The sequence below is a fragment of the Sinocyclocheilus grahami genome, unplaced genomic scaffold (assembly GCF_001515645.1).
Source record: "Sinocyclocheilus grahami isolate Dianchi unplaced genomic scaffold, SAMN03320097.WGS_v1.1 scaffold91.1, whole genome shotgun sequence".
NCBI lineage: Eukaryota > Metazoa > Chordata > Actinopteri > Cypriniformes > Cyprinidae > Sinocyclocheilus > Sinocyclocheilus grahami.
Genome location: NW_015505270.1, coordinates 158,097 through 177,235, shown reverse-complemented (window position 1 = coordinate 177,235; position 19,139 = coordinate 158,097).

Below are 19,139 nucleotides of genomic sequence, written 5' to 3'. Positions count from 1 at the left end.
AACACTTTATTTTGATGGTACCTTTTGAACATTCTTTTGACAATAAGTAATGTTGCACCTACATGTCTACTAACTCTCATCAAAATATCAGTAGACTGTTTGCTTAATATCTGCTAACTCTTTATTGTCATGGTCACCCAACAGACATTCTACTGACTATAAGTAACTTTGCAAGTACAAGTCAACTTATTCTAACACTAACCCTACCAGTCTACTAATTCTCTACTAGCCTGGCCAAATTGCAGCCACTGGCCCTTGCCTATCATGGCCTCCTAATAATCCCCATTCACTTGATTGGCTCTATGACTCTCTCTCCTCTCCACCTGTAGCTGGTGTGTGGTGAGCGCACTATTAGTTCATACTAATACTCTAATGAAAGTTCGTAGACATGTAGGTGCAACGTTACTTACAGTCAACAGAATGTGTTAAAAGGACCATCAAAATAAAGTGAAACCACAAAGATGAATAAATACTGTAATAAATGCATTTATTAGCTCAGTCGGAATCAGTTTCCAGAACAGATCAGATGTGCTAAAACATTAGCCCCATTTAAATCCAGACTCAAAACTCATCTGTTTTGCCGTGCATTTACTGAATGAGCACTGTGCTACGTCCGAACTGGTTGCACTGTATTTTATGTATAACCATTTTCTATTCTTAACTGTTTTAATTCATTTTTTTAAAAATGTTTTAATCATTTAAAAAGTTTTTTAAATTCCCTGCTGTGATTATTATTATTTTTTATGATTATTGTGCCCGTCTCTAAACACAACTTTAATAAATTAGTTGTTTTAAGCAAAAGCGATGATTCAGGCAGTATTATTCTGTCGTAATGTTTTAGGCGTCCGCCTTTTAGTTTTGTTCCAGGAAACAGGTACGACTGTAACTGAGCGTTGTCATGTCTGGCTTTAAGAAATCATGAGGTCAGCAGCTTTTAACATCTCTTAATTCTCTTAATTTTTCACAATTGTAAATGTTTGTTTAGCTTAAATATTAGTTTTTAGTCAGTTACAAAAGTGTCAGGCATGAAGCTTATATTTATGATAGAGCTACAGGTTTCCAGTAGATGGATCTGTGTAAGCTGTGAAATCTTGACAGTAAATGTAACAAAGACGAGAGCGTTACTCAACCAGTCCTCTGCAGTATCTTTTAATAAAATATTCCGTTAAATGTCCCTAAGACAAATTCTGTAACAGCATTCATAAATGAATATAACACTTTGAAATTTTATGTTTCGCCACTCTTGTAGTATTTTCCCATCTAATCGTAATTGTTAGGCCTTGCGCTTTGTTTCCTAGTTTTTACTGTCATGTTAGAGGACAATATTCCTGTGAATTTGCTTGATTTAATAAAATATCGCTTTAACCCGTCCTCTTCATTCTTTGAGTCGTTTACGTTATATTATCCTAGTTTATATCAGATACTAGATTGTTTCTTAATAATTCTCTTCCGTCTACATTCTATTAGGTCTACTCGTTTTCTTTTTAGAAATTGAAAAAAGTTAAATTTTTTAAATGACCGAGTTACGTAATCTTTAAGCAAAATATCTTCCGAAAACTAAATCTCTTTGGTGGCACATGCGAGGCTATGTCAATCCCTAACCAGGTCCCCTTCACCCTCCGCTTTTGAGTGCAACGCCCCCATCTCAACAACTAGCCAACGGTCAAAACAAGACCTCTCCCCCAACAATTTATTTCACTCGAATGTATGACGCTATACAGAAGGTCCGTCACTACTTCCTCGTGACTACGGCTACATAGCTATAAGCGAAGAGCGCCCGTTCTCATAAACTGTTATTGCCTTATTGCCTACTTTTCCTAGATTTGCGAACCATGTTGGATAAATCTTATTGATCAAAACTTTATCTACACGGACTGACAGAATCTGCTTCAACGATCCAATTTGTCTGATCCTGACACAATTTTTCCAGAAATTCAAAGCGTTGTGGCCTGGACCTTCGTGGATTAAAACAGTCAATCCAGATTCAAGGAAACGGCTACAACATTATCGATTAGGATACAAAGTTTACGTCTTGGAACAAATTCTGAAAAAGATGTCTGACACTACTGGCACTGCTGCGAATGAGCAACTGGAGTGCTTCTGCGCCGCGGGGAAAACGTGTCCTAAAAAAGACGTCGTACACTCTACGTTTAAACAACGTTACAGAGAGCAAATGATTGATCTTATGCGTAAGATCATTGATGATGATCATGATCATACGGGGGATTCCAAGCATGTAACAAAATTCAAAAATGAAATGGACGTTGTAAGAAGCCTGAAAAAGAATCCATGGCCCGATTTGACGAGCTTGTATATAACCGGCAAAGAGCCAATCTGTGTAACTACCAGAAAAATTCTGGATATGATGTCTGAATGTAGCGATGAGATGTACATTGACGAAGTTCTGTGTCTGTGTACGTGTGTAACGTATTTATGTGACACTTGTTAAAAAAAAGTATGGTTCCATGATATGTGAAATTATTGAGACGCTAGTCAATTTCATATTACATAAAAACATGTTGGCATGCAGAGATTTTCTTTGCTGGCTAGATAACCTGTAATGTCATCACTATTGTTTGTAACGACAATTTGATCATTTTCTTCACATAATAAAAGGTTGAATCACTTTACTCGTTATTATTTTCTCCGTGTTCAATTTTTGGATTTGAATGATTTTGCATACGCCTTTATCCTAAGCGAATGAGTACGATAGAAGCAACAAGTCATGGATAGTCTAACGCAGTACACGTAATTGAATAAAAAGAAAACGAGTAGACCTAATAGAATGTAGACGGAAGAGAATTATTAAGAAACAATCTAGTATCTGATATAAACTAGGATAATATAACGTAAACGACTCAAAGAATGAAGAGGACGGGTTAAAGCGATATTTTATTAAATCAAGCAAATTCACAGGAATATTGTCCTCTAACATGACAGTAAAAACTAGGAAACAAAGCGCAAGGCCTAACAATTACGATTAGATGGGAAAATACTACAAGAGTGGCGAAACATAAAATTTCAAAGTGTTATATTAATTTATGAACGCTGTTACAGAATTTGTCTTAGTGACATTCAACGGAATATTTTATTAAAAGATAATGCAGAGGACTGTTTGAGTAATGCTCTCGTCTTTGTTACATTTACTGTCAAGATTTCACAGCTTACACACATCCATCTACTGGAAACCTGTAGCTCTATCATAAATATAAGCTTCATGCCTGACACTTTTGTAACTGACTAAAAACTAATATTTAAGCTAAACAAACATTTACAATTGTGAAAAATTAAGAGAATTTAGGCGGCCGCCTAAAACACTACGACTGAATAATACTGCCTGAATCATCGCTTTTGCTTAAAACAACTAATTTATTAAAGTTGTGTTTAGAGACGGGCACAAAGAAAATAGTTTTTCCTCACCATCTTCAACTTTAAGCGTTTTAAATGTACAGAGCAATAGTAAGATTGAGGCCTTGTGTCTCGCGGCATCTTCGTAGACATACCAGAAATGAACACACAGTATTATTTCAATTAACGTGTTAACAAATAATGGTTATTTGTGTGATTTCATAAGAAAAGCATCTGAATTGTAAACAAACTATTACATTTTATATAAAAACTTAATAAAAAATTGTTTAGTAACACACAGTTGTGTAAGACACGAACCAAATCATTGCATTAATGTGTTATCAGTCCTTTTACACATTTGTTGTGTACTATCAATTTTAAGAGTGTGTGGTTTATCGTGCGTGCAGATTATATTTTAAAGTTGTTAAGTTAAATCAGTGAGTTTATTAGTATGCTTTTTTCTTTCTATAGACTTATACTTTATACTTGTAGAACATATCCGCGTTTTTTATGTGTAGGCTAGTCAAAGTTGGACAGTCGTGACTCGTATCCAACATGAAGGATCAATGCATAAAAATGCGACCATAAACATCATTAACTAAAATGAACTAAAAGACAATAATCAGCAATATATGTTCACACAGATAACGTTATTTTAATTGTTTAATTGATATAACATGACAGTGAGTTGTTAGAAAATAAATGTATACTGACATCATTGCATGATGACTAAAGGAACCGACGAATCGGGTCTTTGAAGCGGTTCATTGACCCAAACTCCCCGAAAGAATCGGTTCACGAAAATTAATCGGACTTTGCATCACTAACATCGCTAAATTGTAACATCGCAACAGGGAAGGACCGTATACTTCACAAATAGTGCGGAGATGTGAGTCTTTTTATATAGGGTATCTGAGCAGGCGTATATTTAGAAGTCCAACGTTTTAGACCGCTGCCATGTATGAGTATTGTGGGGTATTGCTCCCGGCAGCCATTTTTGAAGTCTGGGTTTTATGCTGGGATTTGTAGTTCCCCAACCTAGAAGTCTGTAGCATTTGAATGAGGTATTAGTTACACGTGTTAAATTTAACATCTTTGTAAAAAAAACAAAAATTGTTAACATATTTAGACTAAACAATTATATTCAAGAATAATACGATATACTGTACCTATGATAAAACAGACTTGACAATTCTATGTTGTAACGGATCAGCCGTTGTTGTGTTATTTCGTGAAATAGCATTAGGATTTGGTTGTGTGTTCTTGAAATCAAACAATTGTCTTTGTCTTAAGAAAAAGTCGAACAGTTCCATCTGGTATCTGAATATTCAGTCTGTCTTCATCATGAAATAATGAAACCATCATTACCCCATTCTGGAGAATGGGTGTTGTGTTAGACAGGGTGCTTCATGACCCAAAAGGGTATGTTTGTTGTGTTCTCTACCTCCGCATGTCTTCATCTCATTGACCGTAACTGGTATTTAGGATGACCAGGACTGTTAGGCAAGGCGAGGCCTGTTTATTTATATAGTACGTTTCATACACAATGGTAATTCAGAGTACTTTACATAAAAGGGAGTAAAATAATCATAAAAAATAATAATAATCACAGCAGGGAATTTAAAAAACATTTTAAATGATTAAAATAAAATTAAAAATTAATTAAAACAGTTAAGAATAGAAAATGGTTATACATAAAATACAGTGCAACCAGTTTGGACGTAGCACAGTGCTCATTCAGTAAATGCACGGCAAAACAGATGAGTTTTGAGTCTGGATTTAAATGGGGATAATGTTTTAGCACATCTGATCTCTTCTGGAAACTGGTTCCAACTGAGGGTGACATAATAGCTAAAAGCGGACTCCCCTTGTTTTGAGTGAACCCTTGGTGTTTCTAACTGACACGATCCTACTGATCTGAGTGTTCTGTTAGGTTTATATTCAACGGTTTAGTTACTGCTTTGACATGACTACTGAAACTAAGGTCTGTCTCCAGAACCACACCAAGATTCCTGACTTGATTTTTAATTGTTTGTCCCCTAGAGTCAAGGTATGCATTTGCCTTGACAACTTCATCTTTGTTTCCAAATGCAATGACTTCAGTACATGTTTGAAATGTTATGTTTGTAAGGTGATGGTGTATAATGTAGAATGTCAACTGTTAGTTCAAATAATTAACATAATTAAATTAAATTGATAATATAACAATATTTTAAGTGTATTGTTTTAAATAAAGAATATAATACGGATTTTGAAATATTTAAACAATAGATGATATGGATAGTAAAGATACGCTTAACATAAAATCTATAAAATATAATCATATTTTGATAGTGATGGTTCGATAGACTGATCATTCGTACTTGACTTGAATTAGCTCTTTGCTTTTTAAATAGAGTTATTTTTTGAACAGTGACAGAGAGCCTGCAAAATGACTCTTCAGGTATCTGTAAGGTTTACGACCATAGCAAAAGCCAAATAATGACGATTTCACGGCTAGATTTGTTCCATATGTGAAAACACATTTTGTGTTTATACAAACTTTTTTAAATGAAGCATAACATAGCCTAATGGTAGTAAAGGTCAAAGTTCTCGAATTACATACAAGCATCAGCTAAATCAATATCCATATGTGAAACATTCAATGCGTGGGTCCCCAGAGGCATAAACCTATCTGCCCGAACCATCTTTAATGACTGAATAGAATCGAGGGTTTTTCTCTGAAAATATTCTTCTAAAAGATACATTAATGTCATCTATATATTTGAGACGTTGTTTGAGGTGACATGGGTGAGTCACGTTTGCGCTGTGACAAACAAACAGGCTCCTTTGCATCCGTTTAAAACAAGAGAAATATATATATTTTTAAATATACAGAAAGATTTTGATTAAATGTTTCATCACATGTGCGAGGAGATTAAAACATTGAAGATGATACTTAAAATAAGAAACTTTTAAAGATGCTGAAGTGATTGATGTGGAATAAATTATACTTTAGTTGAAATGTAAGCAAAAACCACAGGAAATGTAAGCAAAAAAACCACAGTATCCTACCAAATGTTTATTTAAAGTCTTAAGATTAGGCTTTGAAATCATTATTAACACAGCCATAACATTCGGTTCTGAATAACAGAATAACATCTCAGATCTCATGGTCTAACTCATCCCTCACCAACCCTTCTCTGTGATGGTTCATCAGTTTCACATTTGGGATTACCCCGGGGAGAACCTTTTTGGTTTCTTTTTGGTTTTGGTTATGATTCAAATTAAACTTTTTATTTATTTATTTTGTAAATCACTCATCCATGTTTGGACATCGTTGCGTAAAGTTCTATCTCTTAGCACTCTAAAAATTGAAGGCATAATTTTTCATATTTATTGTGACCTAAAATTATATTAAATATTTATTTTATACAGCGTGGTATATATAATTACAGTTTTATTTGCTGCTATCTTCTTTAAATGAAGAGAATAGTGTGTTTAATAAGTTCAATAAGCTTAAATAAATGTTGAATACATGTTTAAATGTATAATTTTGCTTCAGTAACATGTTACTATGATGTCATATATTTTATTACCATATTATTTAAACTAGAGATAAGTTTCTCTTTAGCTCGAAATGTTTATTTACGTATGTTCTTGTTTATATTACTTATCAGGATGCAAATTTTTATAATGACATGGATGTTACAATTATATAACAACGTAAATGTGTTTATGAGGATATTTCTTGAGTCCTCATAATTAAAATTCTTACAAACAATATTTAATTAAAAATGTAAGCATATGCAGAGATTTTTGTGTGATGGGTAAATGTTTGTACAGTACAAATTCATTACGCCTATGGAGCATCCCCAGAAAACATAAAAAACAACGTACGTGTATGTGTGTGTGTGTGTGTGTCTGTGAGAGAGAGCGAGAGAGAGATGGTGAGGGTTAGGACGAGAGACAGAGGAGCTTTTCCTACTTAAACCTTTGGTTGGTCATTATCTCCCCCAGAATAATGTAAAGCATTTTTATTGTCAACTGAAACTATAGTAAATGTTTATTTTTATAAAGTATGTTATATATAATCACATTTTATTTATTTAAATGAAGAGAATGATGTGTTTTATAAGTTCAATAAACTTTAAATGTTGAATACTTTTTTTAATTGCATGATGAATGATTTGGTTTAGTAACATGGTAGTAAAACATGCCGTCATATATAATTATTTATTTCCATATTCTTTAAAATAGAGATAAGTTTCTCTTTAGTTTGTAATTTTTATGCATGTGTGTGCTTGTTTATGATATATGATTGATCAGAACACAAATTTGTATAATTACATGGTTATTACACTGATATAACAAGGTAAATGTGGTTTATGATTAAATTTCTTGAGTCGTCATAATTCAGATCGCTTAAAAACAATATTTTATAAAAAATGTAAGCACATGCAGAATTTACAGTAAAAAAAAATATATGGCTTCTTAAAATGATAAATTATGCTACATGATGTTTATGAAAATATACAAATTTAGAATGTTTACTGTGATGGTAGATTTAGGGGATGATACTGTATAAAAACCATTGATATAATGTAAATGTAAATATAAAACATTCAAAATATAATGTAGAAACTTAAATTTTCAGTGAAACGGCATTGCAACAATTTGTTTTGTGAAAAAGTTATAAAAATTAATGTGAATTGAATTGAATCGTACCTATGGAAAACCTTTATAAAACATGACGATGACATGTCAGGGGATCCCGATAACCCTTATCGTTTGGCCTGCTAAAATATATATTTTTTCCCAATCCTGGTAAAATGTACGACGTTTTTATAACTAAAACTAGTGTAAATGTTTTGCTTTGTTTTATATCATGTGTGTTTACATTATTTATTTATTTATTTATTTATGTTAATTTAAAAGAAGCGAATAAGACTCGGGACAATTGAATGTGCACACGTGCGTGAGAGAGAGACAGAGACAGAGACAGAGAGGGGGTTTTTAGAGGTTTTGGGAAACCTCTCATTTGAAGAATCGTTATACCTGTGCTAGGAGGAAGACTTTTCCTCACGATAAAATGTAAGAGGAATTTTATTTATTTATTGTTTTATTTTCAATTTCATTATACATTACAGTGTGTACGTGTGTGTGTGTGTGTGTGTGAAAGAGAAAGAGAGAGAGAGAATGTTAAAATTGTTTATTTATTCAGTTTATTGTTCATCTCGTTCCTTCTCTGAAGTTTTAGGTGTGTATAAACCTGACATGTCTATTTTTTTCACAGCTCTTTTATGATTTTCCACAGAAGTGCACAGGGTCTATTTATCTAAGCATGCCTTGGAATGCAACCGGACACCCGGACCCCAGATGGGCAAACCCCCCGGATGTGGGAACGGACCATTAAAATCTTCAAAACATTCCTAAGGTCTTCATTTATAGCCTGCCATTCTCTGAAACGGACATACATCTGAACAAACATCATATGTCAACCTTTGACATATGTAATCCCCGGAGGTCAAATGTTGACATCGGAATTTCACATATGCCGGTTTTCACATCTGGATAGGTCACCGGGGTCAACACAACATGGGTGGTCACTACATGGGGGAGGGGAAAAGGTCACAAAGGTCAAAGCCAGCAATCATTTTGACATTTACTGACAGGTATAGCTACTATCATAGTAAACCATTTGTCAAAATCATTTGAAGATTTTTAAAAAAGTACATGATCATATGAATTGAAAGTTTAATGACATTTGTAAGCATTTCAAATTACATTAAATAATGATCTGTTAATCATTATGTAATGTTTAATAAGTACATTAGTAAACATTAACAAGCATGTTATCTCACATTTCTAGCTATGTGAATTTATATTAACTAATGATCTGTTAAGTACGGAAGTTCTAAGGTTATGTCGATATAACGAGAAAATAAGTCGTTATAACGAGAAAACAAGAAGGAAAAAAAAAATAATGCATGGCCGCTTAGAACTTCCGTAGTTAAGCATTATATAATGTTTGTTGATTTATTAATGAAAGCTATTATAAAGTGTTTTATTTTAATTTTATTCGATCGTTGGCCAAGACATGACAATATTAGTTTTCCTTTGCTGTAAACAAAATCTAGTGCATGAACTTGCATGGCACTAGCAGGGAACAGCAAGATCAAGTTAGAAAAGTGTACAAGCCAGTCTCATTAGATTATATGTGTTGTGAAGAATATGAGTCAGCTGGAGGAGCTGAACCGAATGAATCTCACTACTGCAGGTTCCTAATTAATGATGAGGTTCCAGCTTGTATGTTGATGTTTAGTTTAACTATGAAAGAAAGAAAGCATCTAAATGATTTGTTAATATAATTTAATATAATCTACATTGAATTAAAAATTCAATGTAAAAAAAATTTAAAATGTATGTTTTCTAATGAATATAAAACATGTAACAGGAATAATGTAAGATGTTGGATGTTGGTTTGTTGGAATGTCAAAGCCAGATGAACATGGCTTGGAGATGTGAAGGCGTTCAGTCAGCATCTTTTTATTGCTCCTCGAGGATGCTATTAATCTGGCCCAGCATTACTGCTCACTGAGAACCTCCCTGTGGATAGTGCAACCTGCATCAAGGTTCATTTGGGTGAATGACACACTGGGAGGATATTACACTCTGCTATTGCATTTCACCGGGGCACACTGACAGTAGGTGTTCTTTCTTCATGCCGCCAACCTGCCATTAGCGTGTAAATAAGCAGGGATGAGGAGTTCTGATGAACAAGAAATCTGTTTGAGACCGGGCGGAGGCTGACATTTTTCTGCATGGTTTGGCTTAGCTCATCCCAGACATCTCTGGAGATGTGTAGGTTGCATTGTTGAAGCGATAAAACAGGAAATTGACATCCGCCTGTTCTCATGACCGTGTCTCTGGGCTGCAGACGGCACAGAAAAAAAGCACCAGTGCCTTAGGGCTCCAGATTTATAAAGGAGCATGTATGAAAGATTCTATCAAGCAAATGCTCCTTCAGCCACAAACCTGTGCAGAAATTAATCTACTAAAACTGGGAATACAGGCATGTTCTAAGTAAAAAAAACAAAAAAAAACCCACAATGAAGGACAAAGTCTAGCTCTGTGTTTAATCTGACTCCAATTTTCAAGTGATCATTACATTTAGACTGTATTTATAATTAAAAACAGATCACAAATATCAATTATGTATTAATTTAGATATTTGATTATTCTGGACATCCCATACTTTCAATTATTTGTTCATTAGGGACCCAGTTTCGCTTAGAGCCTCGCGTGGCTGGCACGGGTCTCACAATCACAAACTCATAAGTTCTGTGTTTAGTCAGAGGATGCAGAGTGATCTGATACCTTTAAGTCGGTTGCCACATGCTGACTCATACAAAAAGGGTAATTTCCTTAGTCACGCAGCTGCAACTTGCTAAGTCAGTGATAGACAGAAATCAAAAGGTCCCATATGATGTGCCACATGCTCCATTCATTGGGCCTTCAGTTCGACCTATCCTGAATGCATATTTGCGTTAATACCAGACTCCACTTAATCTACTATTCATGATGTCAGAAGAGTTCAGAATAAATCAAATATAACATTTTATTTGTCAGGTAAAAATGTATCATGCCAATTACATAATTAAACAGTGAGAATCTAATTCAGTTCCAATTCAGATAAATACATAACATTAATTGCTCAAAGACAGGGACGTGCACAGACATTTTGAGGGGCAGGATGGCTGTATTAGATCAAAAGGGTGTTTCTACTAAATACTGAGCAAAGGGTCTGAATACTTAGGACCATGTGATATTTCAGTTTTTCTTTTTTAATAAATCTGCAAAAATGTCAACAATTCTGTGTTTTTCTGTCAATATGGGGTGCTGTGTGTACATTAATGAGGAAAAAAATTAACTTAAATGATTTTAGCAAATGGCTGCAATATAACAAAGAGTGAAAAATTTAAGGGGGTCTGAATACTTTCCGTACCCACTGTATATATATTTATTTATTTTTTAATTTATTTTATTTTTTCTAAACAAAACGTTAAATATATTAGGGGTGTGCGATATTGACAAAAAATATCTCAATATTTTCTGAGATTTTATCGATAACGATAATTAGATTATATTTTGGTGAGTGTGTTATTGTGCTGATATCTTAAGGACTACCGTGGACAGCTGACTCCTAAAGTTTTTGATATTTTGCATATTCTTTGTGGTAATCAGTTCACAGCAGTGATACAAATTAATCTTTTCCAATAAGTTTAAATAGATTTTTTACCTTTTATGGGCCTTTTTACCTTTATAAAGCCCTTTTTTTTCTAAATGTGTGCATCATCTTTTCAGTCAAATTCTTAAATTGAATCAGTCAGTTAGAATAAGAAGTCATTTGGGCTGTTACCAAGCAAATTAAATCTGTATTGACAAAATTAACCTTTGCAATGCAGAGGAAACACAGAAGCTGCATCTGAAGTGGCATTTAGATGCATTTACACACTGTTTAATGCAGGACAGGAATGCATTTAACCTGCAATTACAAATGCATTAATACTGTTTTGATATTTTAAACATAAAACATTGAATACTGATATTTAAAAAAACAGAAAATATTGCAAACACAGCAAAAACAGTCAATATTGTGTCTAAAATGTAAGTGTCTTAATTTTAAATTCTTGTTTATTGAACTGCTGTATAAAATCAATATCACATAATCGTGCTGCTTTTTAGTGCAAAAAACACCAGTCTTCGCGTGATACTGATTAACTATATTAAATTATATAAATATATACATTTCTGCCCCCATATCTTGAATTTTATGATCATTCTAAATGCATTTTATTCCTATTGCCTTAGCTAAACTTGAGCTAACTTACATGGTAGCGCTCATGAGTCATGGATGTTAGCAAGGCAAATGAACTATAATTGTTTTTTGGATAATTAGCTGTAAATCTGAGGCACAGGTAGCTTAGTCTTTTATTCATCACCACTCACCTCCACACCAAGACAAACACAACTGGAAAGGGAGGTAGGGCTTCACTTCTGCGGCTCTGTGCCAGTCTGTTATGTGCATGTGCCGATCAATGTGTGCTACACTGCTGTGCTGCGTGGAGACGCGGAGGGGAGAAAGGCATCGGAACTCCACAGAGTCGACATTTCCAGACCGGACCTGATATTTAGATTTTTTTAGTTGTTTGACAGGAAAAGCTGTGTGCAAACAGAAACACACACGCACACATATATACATAAATTCATTTATTAAAAATTAAGGAAGAAAAAGGGCAGGTGCTCAAGCCCCCTTTGATGTCTATGTGTGCACGTGCCTGCTCAAAGATGAATCTAAGAGTGAGAGATGCATACCCGACAGCAGAGAAACACATAGCAGCAAGTGAGAGTTTTTTGGATGCAGAGCTCCAGAGTTTTCAAGGGTTTTCTGGTTACAGAATCCTAAATGACTGTAATGCCACTTTGATTGACAGAACAAAGAAGTCTTCAAATCAGTTGTAAAAACATAAAAGACCTTTTAGTTGGTCAGGATCCCGTGATCCAAGGGTCACACCTGACCAGGGAAGGGAAAACATTCTCACCAGACCCTGAGACAATTTTACCAATCGCACAGACAACTTTACAATGATACTAAAAATGAAGGGAAAAACAACAGATTCACAAGATACATCATATGTGGTATATAGATATTCTCAGTGAACTTTCAGTGAAGTCTGAAAGGAGAGAGGGGGTCATAAATAATAATAATATTTTTTTTCTTTTCTTTTTGGAGATCCAGATTAGTTTTATTGTTTTGTTGCATGGAAACTGTTTTGTGAGAGTTTCTGAAGTTTGGTTTCATGGGGAGATCATTTCAGGTCTTACACAGTTAATAACTGTTTGCTCTTTTAATAGATTTTAAAATTTAACTTATTTCTGTGATGGCAAAGCTCAGTTTTCAGCATCCATTATTCTTGCATGATCCTTCAAAAATCCTTATGATATGCTGATTTGGTGCTCAAGAAATATATATATTTTTTCTATGTTGAAAACAGTTGTGTTGCTTGACATTTTTGGTGAAACCATGATATTTTCCAGGATTCTTTGATGAATAAAAAGTTCAAAAGAAGTTTGAACTAAATTAATTTGATTTTTTTTGCTAACAATATACAAGTTTTTTGATCAATTTAATGCAACCTTGCTGAAAAAAAGTTCTTTAAAAAAAAAAAAAAAGTCTTACTGATCCTAACCCTTTGAATGGTTGAGGGCCTTCATCAAGACAATTTGTGTAGTGTAATCAAGAGCAGGTTTAAATATATGTGGTGTTATTGTGACGGATCGGCTGCCTCCCCCTAATTATCATCATCACCCAATTCCTTAACCGCTGCCCTTCACCAGGTTCCCGACAGGAGTGGGTGTGTGAGAGAGGAGGGGCGCAGAAACAGCCAGGTCTGGTGGCGTGTGATGAGGCACACCTGAAGTGAATGGAGCCTCATCACTGCCGCTGTTAAAAGCTGAGTGCGCCTCTCCTCGAGAGACCGGTCTCTTCCCTCTGTGCATGCATGCATGCTGGTGTCCTCGTGGGTCCAGGAGGGGAGCGTAGAGTGATAGACCCCTCCTTCCTGAACATTGCCCTTCCTTCACAATTCCCCGCCACAACAAGGACACCAGATCCCCTGTTTATTTTGGGCACTATTTCCCCTTGGACACTTTATTTCCGTTTTGGACATTTTGTTTTATTTTCTGTTAAATAAAAGCCTCTCCGAGGCCTGATGCCACACCCACTGCGTCTGTCGTTTGCTCCTCTTGCCACAGTTATGTAAAACAAACAAAATTGTCATTTTAAAATTATACAGACAAAACGGAAAATAATAAATAAATAAACTAAACTGAAAAACAAAATATTAAACAAAAACTAGGAAGATAGCTCATGATAACACATGCGGCTGCATGTTGATTTTTCATAGCTTTAAGCTTTGTATATGCCATAAACCCACCAAATAGTTAGTCATAAAGATCTAATTTAGATGGCCAAAAATGTCAAGTAACATAAACTTGTACCACTACAAAACTTCATTCTGGTTCATTTATGAGCGAGTGACAAATTTAAAAGTTAAAATAGTGCTATATGTAACCTTGTGTTATGATTTGCACAAATATATTTATTTCTGCTTTCCATAAATCATTCTTCTAATGCTTTTGTGTTGTTAGTTTACGTGTTTTATTCAATAAAAGAAACATGGTGAACCGAAGACAATACAAATCAATCCATCTGGTTTCTTGCAACAAATTCTCATTAAAACCACTCAATCAAACTGAAATATCACCTTTTTCTAGAGCCGTGACATCAAGAATAACAGCCAGCCTGCAAGGTTATCCAGAGGGCAGGAGGGTACAGTAGCTTGACTGCAGGCCCCGCAATGGGAGGTGAATGGTGAATAGTGATGCTTGTCTTGATGGTGCCAGTGTGGAGGCAGATGAGAAGGGCACAACCTCCCAGTGCCCTGGTGTTTGCTGCAGACAATCAATCAATAATCAAAGGCCATGATGGATCCATGAAGGGGCCTTGAGTGTCGAGAAAGCATGGATCATGCAGCATTTTGTGCGACATGACAGAAGATAAAGGCGAGAACTCATCCTCAGGTTTATCCTCAGCATTCATCGCCAGCCCAGAGGCCTCATTAACATCCTGGGGAATTACAGATTGGTCTGTCTTAACTAGGGCCACCTCCCTCTTCATCGCTTTCAGGCAGAGAGAGATATAATCAGTCGTCCAATCTCCATGTCTCCATCCTTCCCAAGCCACTCATTTTCCTTAGAGCCCATGCAGTAGAGATCAAGAGACGGGTGGATGAAGCTGATGAGGTCACTTATCTGATTAGAAGCCTGTACACTTGATGGATGAAGGGTGGCAGGATTTCTGCCATGAGGATTGTTATAAGATTCCATAATATGGTACATTTGACAATTTTATTCCTTTCAGTTAACAAAATAATCATAAATAAAATTGTCACTGGTGGAAACATTTATACAATAAAAAGAGTACATAATAAAACAACTGAACAAGTTTAATGAATCAAATACATTTTGTTTTCATTTCAGGTTTGATCCAGGCCAGACAGTATGGACAAAGTGGGTAAGTTGGGGTGGTTGTCATGCTCATGATCGCAAGGAAATCAAAATTGGAGTTCTCTTTTGAGGGAACTCGAGGCTGCTCATGGTGTTGACACTATAGAAATGCTTCGTGTGAGTTGGTGTTTGATGCATGTGTGGAAACAACCTCGATTGGCTGCTGCAGTGATATGACATCACTGGGTGCAATGGCATACTATAAAAGTCCACATAAAATGTTATCAGCTTCTTTGGCTTCAGGAAGCCACTTTTCCTATGTGTGAGTGTGTGAAATCTCTTGTTTTTAGAAGAAACAAACATTATTTCTAGCAGCTTTAGAAGGTGCATCAGCGTTTTATTACAGGAAATGGCATGCATTCTACGAGTCATCTGTTTAGGGGTGGATCATACTTGGTTAGCTCTTGGTACTTGGTTATAGCTGGCTGCCTTTACTGTGATCTTTTCACGTTGAGGAAGTTCAGCTTCTGCCCGGCTCTTTTCACAGTGGATGGAAGCCAGGTATCTGCACCTTGCAGTTTGGGTGTCTGCACTGCTCCACAGAGTCGGGGAGCAAAAAGTCAGGGAGGAGTCCACTCTCATCTGCCACCCTTCCAGGCTATATCTTCGGAAAGCACGTTTGCTATTCTCCTCGGAGGAGGACTGATATTTAGAGCAGGCAGTTGATAGAGCAGGATATCTCTTGCTCTCTCCTGTGGCCTCCTCCAGGGGCCGTATTCACAAAACATCTTAAGGCTAAAAGTAGCTCCAAAAAAATAAGGGGCTTGTCAAACCTAATTTTAGGTATCCTAAATTTTTGCTCTAAGAGTATTTCACCAAGAGATTTAGCTCTGAAACCAGCTCCCAAATCTGTGACAAGTTAGGGGTAGTCAAGAGGACTCCTAGGTCACTAAGACCAAATCACAAACCATCCTAAAATGGCTTTACTTCTGGACAGAAGTGGGAAAGTCACATTTATTTGCACACATACATTTTCCCATGCTTCTTTTTTGGTTTTGGAAGTCATCCCAACTCCAAATTCCTCTTTAACTCTTTCCCCACCATTGACAAGTTATCTCGTCTTTTAGAAGAAAACGCTTCCCCGCCAAAGATGAGTTTTTACGGCTTTTCGTGTTTTCACTGTTATTGTTATACACTCAGGGGCACTATGACACATCTTCTGAAGTACAAAACCTCCCGAACAAAAACACACGTGAACAGGACGGAGAAACTAGCGATCTCTTATGTAAACAGACGCATATGAAAAATAATGCGATCATCAGCAATAGACAGCATATAAATGAAAACTGCATAATGTTACGGAATAAAATGATGATCCAGGAAGTGGTATATGTCTGTGCAAGCTTTGGAGGTATTGATGGAAGCGATTTACTGGATTTATGCTTTGATAATTGTACTGAATATTATCCAGATGTAGGTTTTGATAAAAAAATTATTTTCTCACTTTTTGCTCAAAATAATGAATTTTTTATGAAACCTACCTACATTCAAGTGTTGATAAAAAAATAATGCTTTAAGCTAGAATAAAACTTTTTGTTTAAAAGTAGAGGCTCTGATCTTTATTTTGGTGTATTGCATATTCAAATATGCATACAGCAAAATATACTGGAGGCCATCTCAAAATCACTGGCGGTGGCTGGCAACTTTTTTCAAAAATGCTGGCGGGGAAAGAGTTAATTATGTCCTTCTTTTCATGTACAAGTTGGGCAAGAAGTAACAGTTGTTACTTCCAGTTTGGTTTTCTTTTACATTTGCACAACGTCTTACTATCAGCCAAGACTATTCTAGTCTGTTAATTAAAAGACTGCTTATATGGATATCTGCTAACTGTTTACAAGATGCAGACATATAAGACAGGCTGACAATTAGCTGAACACATCTGGCCTCTTCCAGACTGTAAGCTGAAGCTGTAGCCTCCCTAGTTACCTCTACTGCTAGAGACTCCAGCCAACAGATTTTGCTTTCACACAAAGCATTTTCCATAGCGTCAACAACATGACGCAGCATCTTGTTCCCTTCTCAGGAAACATTTTTAAAAAAGTAATATTAGTTTTTATATGTCAGTTTTATTTATGTAAAATATCTGTAAATGTCTATAAAAGGCTATACCTAATATATGCATTCTATGTTATTTAGAGTTACATGGCCTTATCTCTGAGCTGCAGTGCAAAACATGTCTGATCATCACTATTCAAACAGCCACAATCTCCGCGTCTGCTCTCGGCAGTAAATAAACTGCTTTGACGAGAATTGTTCATGCTGACAGCTCCATTGTCTATAAATCAAATACATTTTCCCCAACATCTGGACAGACATGCAAATTCCTGTTATCTATATTCTGTATGGCATACCATGGGCACATTAACTTCTCATGGCATAATCGATCTTACTTTCTAGAAAATATAGAGCTTGTTTACCTTGTTCGATGACAAGCCTAATACAACCCAAATCAAAGCCAATGAATCTAACTTTCTGGATGGTTGGATTTATTTTGTGTCATGTTTAACAATCTAAGATGTGTTTTTAGTAGTGCAGGAATCTCCTGAAGTTGTTTTAATGTGAGACAGTGTCTTTAAAGTAAAAACTTTGATTGGTGATTAATGAATTCGACAAATAATTGACAGACTTTTATTTTTGTTTTATTATTCAGACTTAAAGGCTGGCTCTAGATAAAGACAAGGGTGAATAACCTTTTTGTCATAATAATGAACTGAGGTTTAAGTCCCACACACACATTGTTTTTTTTTTCATTAATAAAATGTGCTTATTTTTCCATCTGAGAAATATTACCCAAATTCACCCTTTTGTTTCATGAAACTGATTTGTGTTTTCTTTCTTTTTGCCTTCAGTGTCCTCTGCACTGGTTTGCCAAAGAACTGTTATAGTATCTCAATGATATTAAAATAACATTGAGGTTTTCTAATGGAATATTGTCATGTAAACCAATCAGTTGCTTTTAATGATTATGCCCACCAAATTTGGAACTTTCTACCAATGAAAAAATAAACCTAATTAGCTAAAAAAAAAAAAGCTAATAAACCCCTGGGACATAATGTGACTGTCCTTTAAGAAACACCCATTGTATTTATTATATTATATTAAACTCAAAGGTTTGAACTAGATCAATTTTTTAAGAACATTTACCTTTCATACAGCAGTTGGAGAAAAGGATTTATGACCTTGTTGTGGCTTTGAAGCTCATGTGTTCTGAGTGTGTAACATCTGACTCCTTAATCTTTTGCTCCACCTGCACTGCGATAGCTTGCCAAGACAAATGGCCACAGATCCCCCAACACATCCTGTGACAGGACGTTAGTAGGACAAAGAGGGCAGGGTATCTCCTCTGTCCTCTCCTCTGAGAAAAGGCATGCTAAAATTGATTGTATATTATAGTGACATTCATTGATGCATTGAGTCTCCATTCATTCATTAGGAAATTAAAATCATGGCACAGGCTTTTTGTTTAAGCTGTGACCTGACTATGTAAAATATCACATTAATGGATGTCCATATGTGTCACGCCCCTAGACTTTATCTGTGTGTTTTTCCCTCTCCATGTGCCTGCCCTCACCTAGTTTTCCCATGTGTTTGATTGCTCATTAGTTCCAGCTGTGTCTCGTTATCCCCTCGTCAAGTCCTGTGTATTTATAGTGAGTCCTGTTCTGAGTTTCTTTGTCTGG